Consider the following 14,299-nt stretch of genomic DNA (forward strand, 5'->3'; position numbering starts at 1 on the left):
GCTAGCCTTGAGCTGAAGAGCTGAGGGACAGCACCCAGGCCCAGAGTTCAGGCTCCACGACCGGACCCCCACAAAAACAAGTTATTTAAAACAATGTGAAATTTTTGTTAAATTTTTGGTAATGTCCAAACCTCATAAACTTTTAAATTTTAAACTTAAACTTACACAATTGTTACAGCATGCTGATAATTTTTATCTTGACAATGTTCAGAAACACATACAAAACACACACAGATCTTAAAGCACGCAAAAATCAAAATCAGTTGTACGTACATTTAAAACTGGTAACAATTCTAGAACAGAACTTGACAAGACAACAACCAAAGGCTGAGTTGGGGGCTAATGGGTCCCCAGTTTATCCCTACCTCAGAAAACATAATAGAAAACACACTGAAGTAATCAAGACAGACAAGTGGCCACAAAGACAAAATCAGGTCTCAGTGAATGGGGCAATATCTCACCACCATTCACAAGTGGGACTCAAATCCACTTACCAGGGGAACCTCCTCTACTCACCTCTGGAGGATTTTTCTTTTAGATTCCTGCAAACATTGACCCAGGGGCCTTCCAAAGTTGAGGAGAATTCCCACACATCTTGGGGCAAGGGAAAGAAGTCCCTACCTGCCGTTCCCTCAGACTGACAGGTTCTCTCCCATACTCAGACCTCCTGGGACAAGGCCCGAGGTTAAGATTTTGTTGGTGTCAATTGCAGATGGTCAGTGGCATTTTCATATGGCTGCAAGTTCTCCCTGCCAGCGCTTTCAAGTTATTGTTACATCCTCCACATTTTTCACCCTCCACCACTCCCCTACTTCTGGATCCAGAGAGGGTTGAGGAGGTGGCAGTGAAAGGTAGAAAGGGGAGTCAGTTTAAAGTGTAAGTAAAAAAGAAGGAGCTAGAGAGAAACAGATATTAAAAGGGGGTGTTAGCCAGCTTCCTCTGGGCTCTCCCATCAGGATGAATCTGAGAGAAGAAACATTCCAAGAATTCCAAAATACATACACACAAACATTGAGACAAAACACATTTACAACATGTGCGTTGTAGACTGTCAGACAGAAAGTGCCGGAGTACAGTCTGCATATGCCCATATGTCCACACTACTGGATAGTTTACCCTGATGGGGATCCAGGGGATGGCTCACACTGGCCCACTTGGCTGTCTTATAGTGAGTCCGCCATGACTCTTGCCAACCCCAATACAGAACCTTCAGGCTACACAGATACCAGACAATTACAAAGCAGCAATGTTTTAACTTACAGGCCATTTGCATCATAGTGTCCCTGGATCCTTTTTTCCATTTTTTTTGCTAAGTTTCTAAACTAATGGTTCCTTCCTCTGGGTACCAGGGGCATACTTCCTTGACAAAGCGAAAGAAACTCTCTAACTCACTCTGTCCAACTTTCACTCCTCGAGCTTGAAGCATGCCCTTAAGAGCCTGCACATATAATGGGAGGGTCTTACCTTGCCCAATAATTTCTTACTCACAACTATACTTTCAATCGCTCTCTTTTCTGGACGTGTCTTCTTACCTTGGCTGGGTCCTCTGCCGTGATCCCAGGATTTCAGGTCCCTGATTGGGCATCACTTGCTGGAGCCTGCCAGCAATGAAAGGGAATCCTGAATTAGAGGACAAGGATGAGGAAAAATAAAGACATAAGACAAAGGATGGGGTCTGGAGGTCTGCAGCTCAACTGCAGCACCATTTATTTTTAACTTTCCCTAATATATACTATTAGAAGTCAAGAGGTAATATAATGTTACAATAGTCCAGAAAAACAAGGAAAATTTCAATAAAAACAGAGTGCAGTAAAACAAGACAAGGTCAACTGGTAGAAAGTAAAACAAACTCTGCAGACATAGAAAAGCAATCCTGGGCACCAGGTGTTTTTTAAGTAAGCCAGCTCCTTGTAAGTGCCTTCAACTGAGCATAGGGGTCAAGATGACCTTAGAGCTTTACTGTCAGCTCTGAACAAAGATCAGAGGTAATATTAAGATATTATACTAGGAAACGAGATCCATTAATATAGCTTACAGTTACTAGATTTCAACTACTTTAATCATTGTATAATCTTATGTATTAGTATATGATCATAAATGACTTTAAATATATGAAGAGGTAATAGTCAGAGTGCAAACATTTTGAAACCCTTTTGTGATTTAATTTTACAAATATTTAAAATTGTGTGCCATTTCTGCTTTGCTGTTCAAGAAAAAGATGTTTCACAAAAAACGAAGATGTAGCCTATTTCCATCACAAAGTCTGACTAGGCCAGGAACAAGAAGGAAATCGTGTCATCTGCTGCCACATCTGTAGAACTACAGATTGCTGTGGAAAATGCAAGAAGTCAGACACAGAAAGGCAAATGCATGTTCTTGAAACAGACAAGAACAGGGCAGAGGAATTGTCAGCTAGACCAGAAGGGTCCAGGTGAGGAATGGAGTCACATGCACTGAGGTAGACCAGAAACCCAGGGTGAGGAGTCACTGCTGATCCTCTCCTGAGCACAGTGACAAATTTCTGCTTCAAAATCATCACTGATAAGGATGAAAATCAGTAGGGAATTAGAAAATGAAGCTACCTCCTCAGAAACAACCAGGCATGAAAAGAGATCACCCTGCTTTCAGGAATATGCATGAAATGCTTACCTCTAATCTCCAAATGGGTTCTCTAGGGATGAAAACATTTTTAGAAAAAAATGGCCATTATTGCCAAAGAAACTCCTGTATAGTAATGTCTCATTCTATTTTCTTTCTTTGTTTGTGCCAGGCCAGGGAGTTGATCTCTGGGCCTGGATGCGTTTGCTGAGCTCTTTTATTCCAGACTGGCACTCTACCACCAGAGAGTGGAGATAAGAATTGGAGATAAGAATCTCATGGGCTTTCTTCACCAGGCTGGCTTTGAACCTTGATTCTCTGATATCAGGCTCCTGAGATTGCATCAGTGCAGGGTTCCATTTTTGTTTTCTAATAGCATATATGATGATAAAACAAGAGGAGACTGAGATGAGGAGGGCTGGGAAGGTGACTCATTGGTAGAGTGCTTGCCTAGCATGCAAGAAGCGCTGGGTTCAATTCCTCAGCAGCACATACTTTTGTTCACTGCCACTGGAGAAGCGCAGCCTGCAGGAGTGACCCCAGGTTCCACACTCTGGGTAAAGGACCACCTTAGGAGTGAAAGACCCTATCCCCCTAGGATACTTCCATCGATGGGATGGTGCCTCAGAAACTCAGACTCCAGACCGGGAGATGCAACAAGCAAGAGTAGTTTATTTGACGTTTGTGCAAATGGACTCTCTGCCTTAGGAAGGGAGAGAGCTCTGAGCAGAAGTTACAGGCAAAGACCACAAGATTAACACAAGGAGTCCCGGGATTGGCCAATTTAAAGGTCACCATATACCCCAGCAATCATTTTTTTTTTCTTTTACGGGGGAAATTTTGTAACACTCTTTGTAAAATGACTGGCACGGGGGCACTCAAGGGGGGATGGTTACTTTGAACAATAAGGGTTAGGGGAGTTCACATAGTTACAGGCTTGTGATTGGTTGACATTTGGACTGGTTTGCTGGTCCTGCCAGATGGTCATTATCTCAAGGTCCCCTCTGGGGAATTTCTAAAAGGGGAACTGAAAAATACGAACTGTCTGTTCTATGTCTATGACCACAGACCTTGTCCTGGGGCCGACATCTGGGCTCTGAGACTTTACCCAATTTTTTATTTCCAGGGAGGGGGTTGGTGTTAGCACAAGCAAGTTTACAAAAGCAAAATCAGCAGTTAGCAATTGTAAAAAGTAACTCTAATTTTAATCTTTCATTCCCTCCTTTTTTTTTTTTACTAATTTTAATCTTAAAATTTAGGGAGTTGGGGCTGGGAAGGTGGCTCAGGGGTGGAGCGCTTGCCTTGCATGCCTGAGGCCCTGGGTTCGATTCCTCAGCACAACATAAGCAAAAAGAAAAAAGCCAGAAGTGGCACTGTGGCTCAAGTGGTAGAGCGCTAGCCTTGAGCTGAAGAGCTGAGGGACAGCGCCCAGACCCAGAGTTCAGGCCCCACTACCGGACCCAAGAAAAAAAAGAAAAAAAATTTAGGGAGTTATCTTTAATGGCTGATATTGCTGGGTTAATACCATAGCCTGCACAATGGAAAGCCTTTCTTGGATAAATTTTAATAGCTTGTTAAAAATGCAGGGGCCAAGGGTGAGGAGTAAAAGAAGGATAAACAGGGGTCCCATTATAGTGGAGATTAGGGTAGTCATCCAAGGTGATTTGTTAAAACAGCCTTTAAACCAACCCTGCTGGGCTTCCCAGTCTTTGTGTCTCTTGTTAAGGCTGTCTCTAAGTTTTGTCATAGAGTCTCTAACTACTCCTGTATGATCTGCATAAAAACAGCATTCTTCTCCCAAAGCAGCACACATTTTCCCTTCCTTTAGGAACAGCAAATCTAGGCCCCACCGGTTTTGCAACACTACTTCAGAAACGGAAGCCAGGGACTGTTAAAGTTTTGTTACTGACTTTTCTAAAGCCTCTAAGTCCTCATTCACCGCTGCTTGGAGGGTGGAGTATTGTAGGTCTCCCTGTACTTAAGCAGCTCTTCCAGTACCCACCCCGGCTGTGATTCCTATCCCCAACATAACTGCTAGAGTGAGGGACACTGGCTCCCTATGGTATCTGGTGGGGTGTTGTTCGTATCGAGCCTCCATGGTTCCAGCTGGTTGGTAAAAGATTTTGGGGAGCACCTGGACCCTAATGCAGAAATCACTGGTAAAATTTAAAACGTGGGTGGCTAGGCAGTGGGAAAGTCCTTTGTTGCAGGCCCACCAAGCTCCAGGGTGTGGCAAGAAGTAGGGACGTGGGCCAGGACTGGGACTGGTGGAGTTGCAAAAGTTGTTATATGGCAGGGGTGGATGTCCTATACAAGTTCCTTGGCCAGATATTTGAGTCAAGGTTAGCATAGGTGGGGAGCTGTGGCACCTACTGGGGTCTGAAATGCTGGTGTAAGGCCCTGGGACTGCAATGCCTTCATAGTAAGGGGGGCTTGAAGCTAGGCATCACCAGCAAGACTCAGTCCCCGAAGTCAGAGTCTGATTTAGAGCCAAATATGCACCATTTACCAGATTAAATAAATGCTGCCCTGTGGAGGAAGGCAATGGGCTGGCTCGGGGTGGTGGGGAAGACTTAAAACCTATAGCTTGGGGTTTGGCGATAGCACAGAGGGGGGGGGGCGGGGGATCTTCCTGTGGTCTCATTTTGAGGGAAATGGTGAAATGGTAAAATCGTTCACCCAGCACCAGATTTGGCCCTAAAAGTTGGGGGTACGGTCTTTGACAGTGTTAAATTAACCTTCACATTTAAATTTTTAATATTTATCCCCAAATTTTAGCCAAGGGAACTAAATCCCAAACAGCCAATGCATTTTTGTTAAACCAGATAACTTGATTACAGTATAAACAGTCTTATGCATTTTGAAATATTAGTTTTTTTAATACCAGATTTTTTTATTTTCCAAGTTAATGAATCCTTAAAAAGTCCTTTAAAACACTATGAAGATTTTTTTAAATTGTTGTCAATGTCCAAACCTAATAACCTTTTGAATCTTAAATTTAAACTCGCCCAATTGTTACAACATGCTGACAATTTTTGGGGGGGGGGGTCCGGTCATGGGGACTGAACTCTGGACCTAGACACTGTCCATCAGCTCTTCAGCTCAAGGCTAGTGCTCTACCACTAGAGCCACAGCGCCACTTCTGGCTTTTTGCTTATGTGGTGCTGAGGAATCGAACCCAGGGCCTCATGCATGCAAGGCAAGCACTCTACCACTGAACCACCTTCCCAGCCCCCATGCTGACAATTTTTATCTTTGAACAGGTTCACAGACACACAAAACACTCACACAGATTTTAAAGTGCGCAAAAATCAAAATCATGTGGCCCCAGGAACATTTCACCCATGTTGCAAGTTTCTTTCTTTAGTCAGTCAGAGAGCCTGAACTTGAGTCTTACCCATGTTCCTTCATCCCTTTCTGCTCAAGGCTAGGCCTCTACCACTTTGAGCCACAGATCTATTTTCAGTTCGCTGGTGCTTAATTGGAGAGAAGAGCCTCAGAGACTTTCCTTCTCTAAGCTGGCTTTGTATTGGGAATCCAAGGTCTCAGCCCCTGAGTAGCTAGGATTACAGGCTTGAGTCACTAGGTCCTTGCTTGTTTAGAATCTTAGATCTGATTCTACAGAGGAGAAATGCAGCCACCTTCACCTCAGAACCAGACTCACCTTCCATTAATGCCATTTCTCCAGGTTCATCCATTTCCCTGAACATGCCATCTTCTTCTTCCCGATGGATGAACAGAATGGGATTTTTCCTAATACATGAGAGACAGTAGGAGAGTATTTCCAGTGGTCTGAATGCTGGATGGAGAATGTTGAGTTCCCTTGGCACCATGCAGGCCTTTGTTTCCAATCCAGAGCCTCTGAATGAGACTCAAGGAACAGAGAGGATGGGAGATGCCCATGTGTTTATGGGGGTCACCTTCTTAGCCCAGACTGTGGTTGGTTTTGTGGGTAATTTGTATCTTCTCTCTCATTGTCTACTCCTTTCCTGCATGAGGAACAGGATGAGAGCCACAGACTTGATTCTTAGGCACTTAATTGTGGCCAATTTCCTAAGTCTTCTGTGTAGGAGTGTTCCCCAAACCATGTTGGCTTGGGGCTGGAGAAATTTCTTCAATGATGTGGGGTGCAAAATGGTCTTCTATCTTCACCGAGTGGGCAGAGGGGTGTCGATCAGTAGCACTTGCTCCCTGAGCATCTTCCTTGCTGTCAGAATCAGCCAGGGGGACTCCAGGTGGGCAGGGCTGAAGGGGAGAGCCCACAAGCACATTGTCTCCACTGTCTACCTCAGCTGGGGGGTTTTCCTCCTGGTGAGCATTGTTAATCTCAAGTTCGAGACTGGACCCAAAGCACATGAAAACATGACAAGCTTAAAGGCCTATGGATGTTGCTCTTCCACGCATCAGGACCCAGCTGCTGATGTGCTCTACTTGGCCATGCTCTCAGTGCCTGATGTTCTGTGTCTGGGGCTCAGGCTCTGGGCCAGCATCTCCATGCTCTTTGTCCTGTACAGACACAAGCAGAGAATGCGACACATCCAGAAGATCAGCGTCTCCACCAGAGCCTCTCTCGAGTCCAGAGCTACCATAATCCTCCTCCTGGTGAGCACCTTTTTCTCCTTATATGCCATGTCCTGCATTTTTCAGATTTGCTTGTCTGTGATTGACAACCCCAGCCCTGTGTTGCACCATATGACGGTGTTTGTTATTGGCTGTTTCCCATCCCTCAGTCCTTTCCTGCTCATGAGTGGACACTCCACTCCCTGCAGCCTCCTCCTCACCTGCACAAAGAAGAAGAAAGTGGTCCTCCCCTGAGGACCACCAAGCTTGCATCTCTGCTGAACTTTACTTGGCCATTCAACCATCTCCACACCTAGATAAATTCATCAGCTGAGAGAGATGTGCACATATGTCCACACCTGTGCATTTGTGTGCTATATATCTGTGTGTGTTCATTTGTCTCTATTGTGCTGGCCCACAAAATTATATGAATGTGGAAATGTGAGGTTTTGAATAATGCTTATTAGGTCATGTCAACTTCCTCCAGAGAATCTGCCCCAGTAATTGGTAGTCATGGCAAATTCAAGGTAAACTGGTTAAACTCAATTAACATGTTTTCTTAAATCCATTTTGAGTCTTTTGATTTTTTTCTTTCTTTCTTTAATAGTTCCCTATGCAATGAAGCAAATCATTCTTAAAGCCCTTTCTGTTCTGGAGAAAAAAGTAGTTGGAAAGAAAATAGCAGCTGGCAATTGTTTCTAACATATTTATAAGATGATTTCTATGTTGCTGTGTATGTCCCTCACCCACGGTATAACCACTGTATTTGACGATGGTATAATTTGTGGAGGGGAAGGGAAAAAACAACTCCTTTAAGTAGGGATATAGGTGAACCCATTGCAACAATGAGATGTATAGTCATTATGTCGAAAAATGAACTTTACAACTTCGGTGTTGGGGGAATTGGATTGGAGAGGGCGGGAGTATGGGAAAGGATGGGGAGGGGAAACAAAGAGGAGGCAACAATGCTTGATAAGAAAGGTACTCGTTATCTTGCCCATATAATTGTAACTCCTCTGTAGGGTATTCTTACAATAAAAAAAAATAAAGAAAAGAAAATAGCAGCTGGGTGTGGTGGTTGATGCCTGTGTTCTGAGTTCATGAGGAGGCGAGATCTAAGGATCACATTTCAAAGCCAGTCTAGGCAGAAAACCCTCTGAGACTCTCATCTCCAATAAACCACTAAAAAAACCAAACATACATGGGGGTGGTGCTGTGGGTGAAGTGGTAGAGCATTAGCCTTGAGCAAAATCTATCCAGGGACAGAATGGTGGCCCAGATTTTAAGCTCCAAGCTGGGCACAAAGAAGGAAAGAGAGAATGAGGGAAACACACACACAGACAGAGAGAGACAGAGAAGAGAGAGGGCAAGGCAGTAAAGAAGGAAGGAAGGAAGGAAGAAAGGAAGGAAGGAAGGAAGGAAGGAAGGAAGGAAGGAAGGAAGGAAGGAAGGAAGGAAGGAAGAGAAAAAGGGAGTCCTGCTGGTGTACCACTGACCACAAACATCCGGACTCCTTACTGACAGTTATTCCATTAGCCTTGTCCGTGCTTCTTTCTTACATATAATTTATTTTCACAACTCTTTCTTTTCCTTGGCAGTCTATATTACATATCTCTAGACTCTCTGCTAATTCAACAAGGACATTAAGTGTACTTTGAAAAGCACTTTTTTTTTAATGTAAAGTTGTTTTTAAAACATGAAGGCTCCATGAGAAAGTCCCTTGCTTGGCTATTGTAACATTTCCTGCAGTGCTCCTCATGTCCCTTGTTATGAGGTCACTTTACCACAGCCTCTGGGGTGCAGGTCAGGGCTGCTGTGTAGAATGTGAGGAGGGGCCTCCTGTCCAGGGTTCTCCACCACCACCCTTTTGTTCTCAGGAGTGAATTGCAGGGTGACAACAAGCCAGAAGTAGCACTGATGCCACGGGGACAGTCATCAGTCCTGAGAACAAAGCTCAGGAATAGGATCCAGGCCCTGAGTTCAAGTCCTGGGATTGGCACAGGAAAGGAAAGCAAGCAGATGGCAGGCCTGCCTCCAGGAGCCATCCAGGGACTATGCCAGGTGCTGAGTGGACCCTGGGCTCTGAGCCAGGCGCCTCCTCCTGATCCTGAAGTTCCCACAGCCACCCCACCACAGAAACCCTTGATCCACAGTTCCTGCCATCCCTGCACTCCCTCCCCCCCACTTGCTTTAGCCAGATTCCCTCCATGCCCCACGCACTTAATCCAGCCTAAAGTCATTCCACCCAGCACACTCATGCTCTGGCCTCCATGGGGAGCTGTTTTGTGTCATCATTAACCTCACACACACCTGGTCCTCTCCTGACCCCTGGTGTTCCCATCCCCATAGGTCCTCCCAGTCTGTGTCACCTTGGAGAGTGTGGATGTGGACTTAACCTCCTGACCTATGGGCAGTGCGCATCCTCCACCAGCTCCCTGCCTTCTGTGGGGATGCAAGCTTTCCCTGCCCCCACGCCACCTCCACTCAGCAACCGCTCCCCAGGAGCACCCGACCGTCCACCCACCTCACACTGTGTCTTGAGTCTGATCCAAATCGAAGACAACCCAAGCCCCACGCTTCCCCTCCCCTACAGCACTCAGCAACTCTCCATGTGCTTTTCCTCTTTTATTTTTTGGTCAGCATAGGTGCTGTCCCTCAGCTCAAGGTTAGGCTCTGCACCCCACACACCCCTGCAGTACACTGGAAACACAGACATCCATTGTCATGCTGACATACAGCCGTGTCTGGAATTGTTACTTCTGGAGAGTTCCCATATTTAGGAAGTCTTTCTCTATCTCTGTCTCCTCTTTTTCTCCTGAGCACCCCCAGTTCTGTGCCACCATCTTGTAGGAATCCCTTTCCTGTCCCCTGTGTCCTTGCCACAGTGCGGCTGGACCCCCAACTCCTGTTCCCCCGCTGCACACCTGCCGGCAAGAGCTCACAACCAGCTCCTGACTTGGCTTAATTCACAGCAGCATCTCCTGACCATGCTCAATATGAAGGAGGGATGAGACACGCTCACCTCTCACTTGTCGGGATGACTTGAAGCTCCTAACAAAGCCTTCCAGGAAAAATGGGTTGTGACACAAAGGTGCGACTCAGCTCATGAACCAGCTGGGAGGTCAGCTCCCCCCCACACACGCCTTGCATGCTTAGCTTGGGGCTTCCGGGCCCCACCCCTTGTGCACCTCCTGCTGGTATAGCATGCCACACTGTGGTTGCCATCCTCGCAAAAGAACCAGCCTGGAGAAGCCCGGCCATTGGAATCAAAACAGTGGAATCCTGAAGGGCCAAGCAAGTCCTGTCCTGGGGAAGTTTTGGGCGGAAGCCCTTATGCCCAGTTAGATCTGTGAGTAACCATTGACTGATGCCTAGCACAGGCACTATCTGACTTCTGTTCCTGGGTCACACCTGAGTCCAGGCATGATGGTAGCCACTATTGCACACTGTACACACCTTGCCTAGTCATGTCCCTACCAGACTGTATCTACCTTCCCATTGTTTCTACTTCATTAAATTCCCTAACTACTCACTTTTTACAGCTGATAGTGCCTTGGCGAAGAAACCTTTAAAGCAGATGGATCCTTGTTATAATGACTTTTTTCGGGGGAGGGAAGCAACGGAAAATCAGTAGTGGGGCTTGAACTCAGAGCCAGGGTGCTGTCCCTGAGCTCTTTTACTCATGGTTAGTGCTCTACCACTTGGAGCTTAGTGCCACTTCCAGTTTCCTGGGGCCCCTGCACCCTGGGATCCCGGCCCCAAGATGCACAAGCTAGCTGTCAGTACCCAGAGTTTTCCCATATGGCCAGGACAGAGAAAAAGATACAAGCTGTGGGTAGGTGGGGGAGCACTGCGTGACAGGGCCAGTCTACACCCCTCAGGGAGGGGAGACTGAGTCCCATCCTGTGCAACACAGTGGCATGCAGATTTCCTGCTCAGGTACAGCTTACACTCTCAGCACTGTCTTTTGCCAAAAATCCTTTTCTATCTGTTCAGACTCAGTTCAGCTCTGCCTCCTGGAGACATTGCAGGCTGTCCCTCCCCCCAGCCTGCCCCCAACGACCGGCCCCTGCACCCGGTTCCCACCAGAATACAGTGCCAAGCCCAGCCACAGTCTCAGGCCATGCTGGGGCACCAGCGATCTCTTGGATTCTTCCTTTCTGATCTAGGACTCACCACAAGAAGTGCAGCACCCAGGGCTCAGAGCACCACCTCCAGAACCATGGCACTACACTACTGTCCTTTGATATGGCAGCCTGGCATTTTGCTCTAGCCCACAATCATGCTGCAGTAATCACTTACAAAACCAATCCTACATCTTCTGCAGGCCTGAGGCTGAGGCTTCTGCTTTTCTGTGTGGACAGCACCACCTTTTCCCAAAGACACGGCACCTGCTACATGCACCTGGAGTGGCTCCCAGGCAGCAAGTCAAGAGAAGAAGGAACCTAACGCCCATTGGGACTCTGACCCCAAGTGTCTAGATCCCCTGGCTGCTCTTGTTCTGAAGCTCCCACATTCTCCCCATCCCCCGCCCCAGTTCTTTCCATCCAGGCAGGCAGAACATTATCTGATGAGACTGTCCTCCCAGCCAACACTTAGGTGTTAAATGGACTGAATGCTCTCCATGTCTCTAGTAAGAGTCACATGACTATTTCCACCTTGCATAGCCCATGGCAGGTCTCAGACTGTGAGTCTCATTCCAGGGCTGTGGCTGCCTTCCAGCAGACTTCCGAGAGGACATCCTGCCTCCACCTTCATCTTCCTCAGCCTTCCCCTCAACACAGTCCTGCAGTACATAAAGCTTGTCTATCTGCACCTCAATCTCTGTACCCCATCATCCAGGGCCCCTGCTGTGGGCTTTCCTTATTAAGCAGAAGCCATCTCCAGGCACCCCCACCGCACATGGCCCCAAGAGTCCCCACCTGTAAGAAAGGAGAGGAGTTCACTTCGGGTCCTTTCCACTCCAAAGGCCAAGGCAATGGTGGACAGCTTCTTGATGCTGTTGTGGCGAAGCTGAGGAGAGAATAAGGAAGAAGAATGTCAGTAATCCCAGACTCAAGGGAGCTGCACAGTCCTGGGAGACGTTCAGCACACCCACCATGCCCTCCTCTGACCTGGAGCACACAGTTCAATAGAAACAGAGCAATTTCCTAGTTCTCATAAGATCACACATGCTGCCCACCACTGGCTACTACACCACATACTCCACTTAGTAGCAGCGGCTGCATAGCATGCATAGCATGCATGCATGCCAGGCCCTAGAGAAGGCACACACACCTGAGACCTCACTGAACCCTCAAACCAATTGTACAAGGTGTGAAGTGGCTCACAGCGTTAATCCTGTGAGGCACAGCACAAGGCAGAATGTCTGGCCAGCTCACGGAGCTAAGAGGATGGCTGGCGGAGCAGGCATTTAAACACAAGACTGTGGCTAATGGTGATGATGAGAGAACAAACAATAGTATACTATTACTACAAAAACAAAAGTCAGGTATGCTGATGCAGACCCGTAATCCCAGTAATCAGCAGACTGATGTGGAAGAATCGTGACTTCAAACCAGCCTGGCGTACATAGTAAGATCTTTTCTCAAAATAGCAATGAGCACATAGGGACATCCACAGCTGTGCTGTGGGTAACACCATGGGTGAACGGGAACCTGAGACTACACAGGTGGGTCTGGGTGCACAGTTTCTGGCTCATTAACTCCCTCCAGAATGCAGGCCATAGAACCTGAGATTTGTTTCAGAAGAGGGCCATGATAACTACTGGACCCAGCGTTTCCATCTCAGAGCCATCACAGCAGAATCCTGACCAGTGTCTTATGGTAAATCCCAAGACCTGGTACTGGACGGGTCCAGCCCCATGTGCCAACAGGAGGGCCAAAGGGTGCAGGCAGAAGTGCTGCTAGGCCCCCATCCTGGCCCTGTCAGCACCCTGTCACAACCTTTCTGCTTGATCACACTTTGACACAGTCTTCCCCATCCAATGAAGTTTGTATAAAAAAAGAACAAAACGAGAGGGTTTGGAGACCTTCCAGATAGCTGAGGATGTGAGGGTTCGTGGAGAGTAGGGTTGTAGACAAGGAACTCGGCTTCCGGGTCTTGCCACACACATCTTTTCAGTGGCATCCTTTATGGTGAGCCCGTGAAGATTTGTCCGTGGTCCTGATTCTTTGAGCTGATCAGTCCCACATGGGGGCAGAGTCAGCAACACAGGCAAGCAACCTGGGCCTTCACATCCACAGCACGGGAATTTAAGGTGAGAAGTGAACCGAATTAGAGGGGCCCGGCTGTGTCTGCTGTTGCATAAGGAAATGCTCTGGTGGTAGAGTACCAGCCAATGAGGAAAAGCATCAGATATCCAGTTGAAGTTCTAGTCTCAGGTAAAAAAAAAAGAAAGAAAAAAAAGGAAATGCTTGCTTGCTACTGGGAAAAAATGATCACACTTTTCAGGGCCAAACTTTTCTGTTGACTGTGCTGGAAATGTGGAGAAAAATCAGGGAATTTTGTTTGTCTTTACACATGGCCTGTAAGCTATTTACCAGTCCCGAGCCAGTGCTGGTGAACAGGAAAGTAGTGTCTGTGGGTGAGTGTTTCAACATCCCATGATAAGTTCACTTTGAATTGAGGGTGGGTCCTAGAGCCAACCACAGTGTCCGCCTAAGCACCCCAGCTGGAGAAGAGTCAGTACACAGAGGGCACAGCCTGGGGACAGAGACAGGGGGAGGCTGAGGATACATCCATAAGCCCAAGAAAATCAAGAACCATAACTGGGCCTGAAGTGAGGAGAGGAGCTCAGAGTGTATCCCTGCGGTGAGCGCCTTCTCGGCCAGCGAGGAAGAACGACCACCACACCAGGAGTCTTCTCAGATCACGCTTCATTGGAGAGCCTTTGAATTGATGGGAGAGCCTGAGCGTGAGAGCGCATGTACCAAAAACATGGCTGCTTATATATGGAATAGGAACCGTTTTTCCCATTGGTCGTCTGCCTTTCGCCATCACCAGGTGCCACGGGATTGGCTGGGGACTCTACATGAATCACGCATGCGCAAAGCCCAGGACCCACCGTCCTGCCAAGCACTGCCTAATATGGAGTTACCTCAAAACTGCAAGGAAGTGGGCGGCGCCTTGCCATGGCGTT

The 14,299-nt window shown here is 47.3% G+C and overlaps 1 pseudogene; it reads right to left on the reverse strand.

Annotated features, from left to right (window-relative positions):
* The window catches only part of LOC105994209, a 55,892-nt pseudogene that overhangs the window by 36,514 nt on the left and 5,079 nt on the right, over nucleotides 1-14,299 (reverse strand).

The sequence above is a fragment of the Dipodomys ordii genome, unplaced genomic scaffold (genome assembly GCF_000151885.1).
Source record: "Dipodomys ordii isolate 6190 unplaced genomic scaffold, Dord_2.0 Scaffold105, whole genome shotgun sequence".
NCBI lineage: Eukaryota > Metazoa > Chordata > Mammalia > Rodentia > Heteromyidae > Dipodomys > Dipodomys ordii.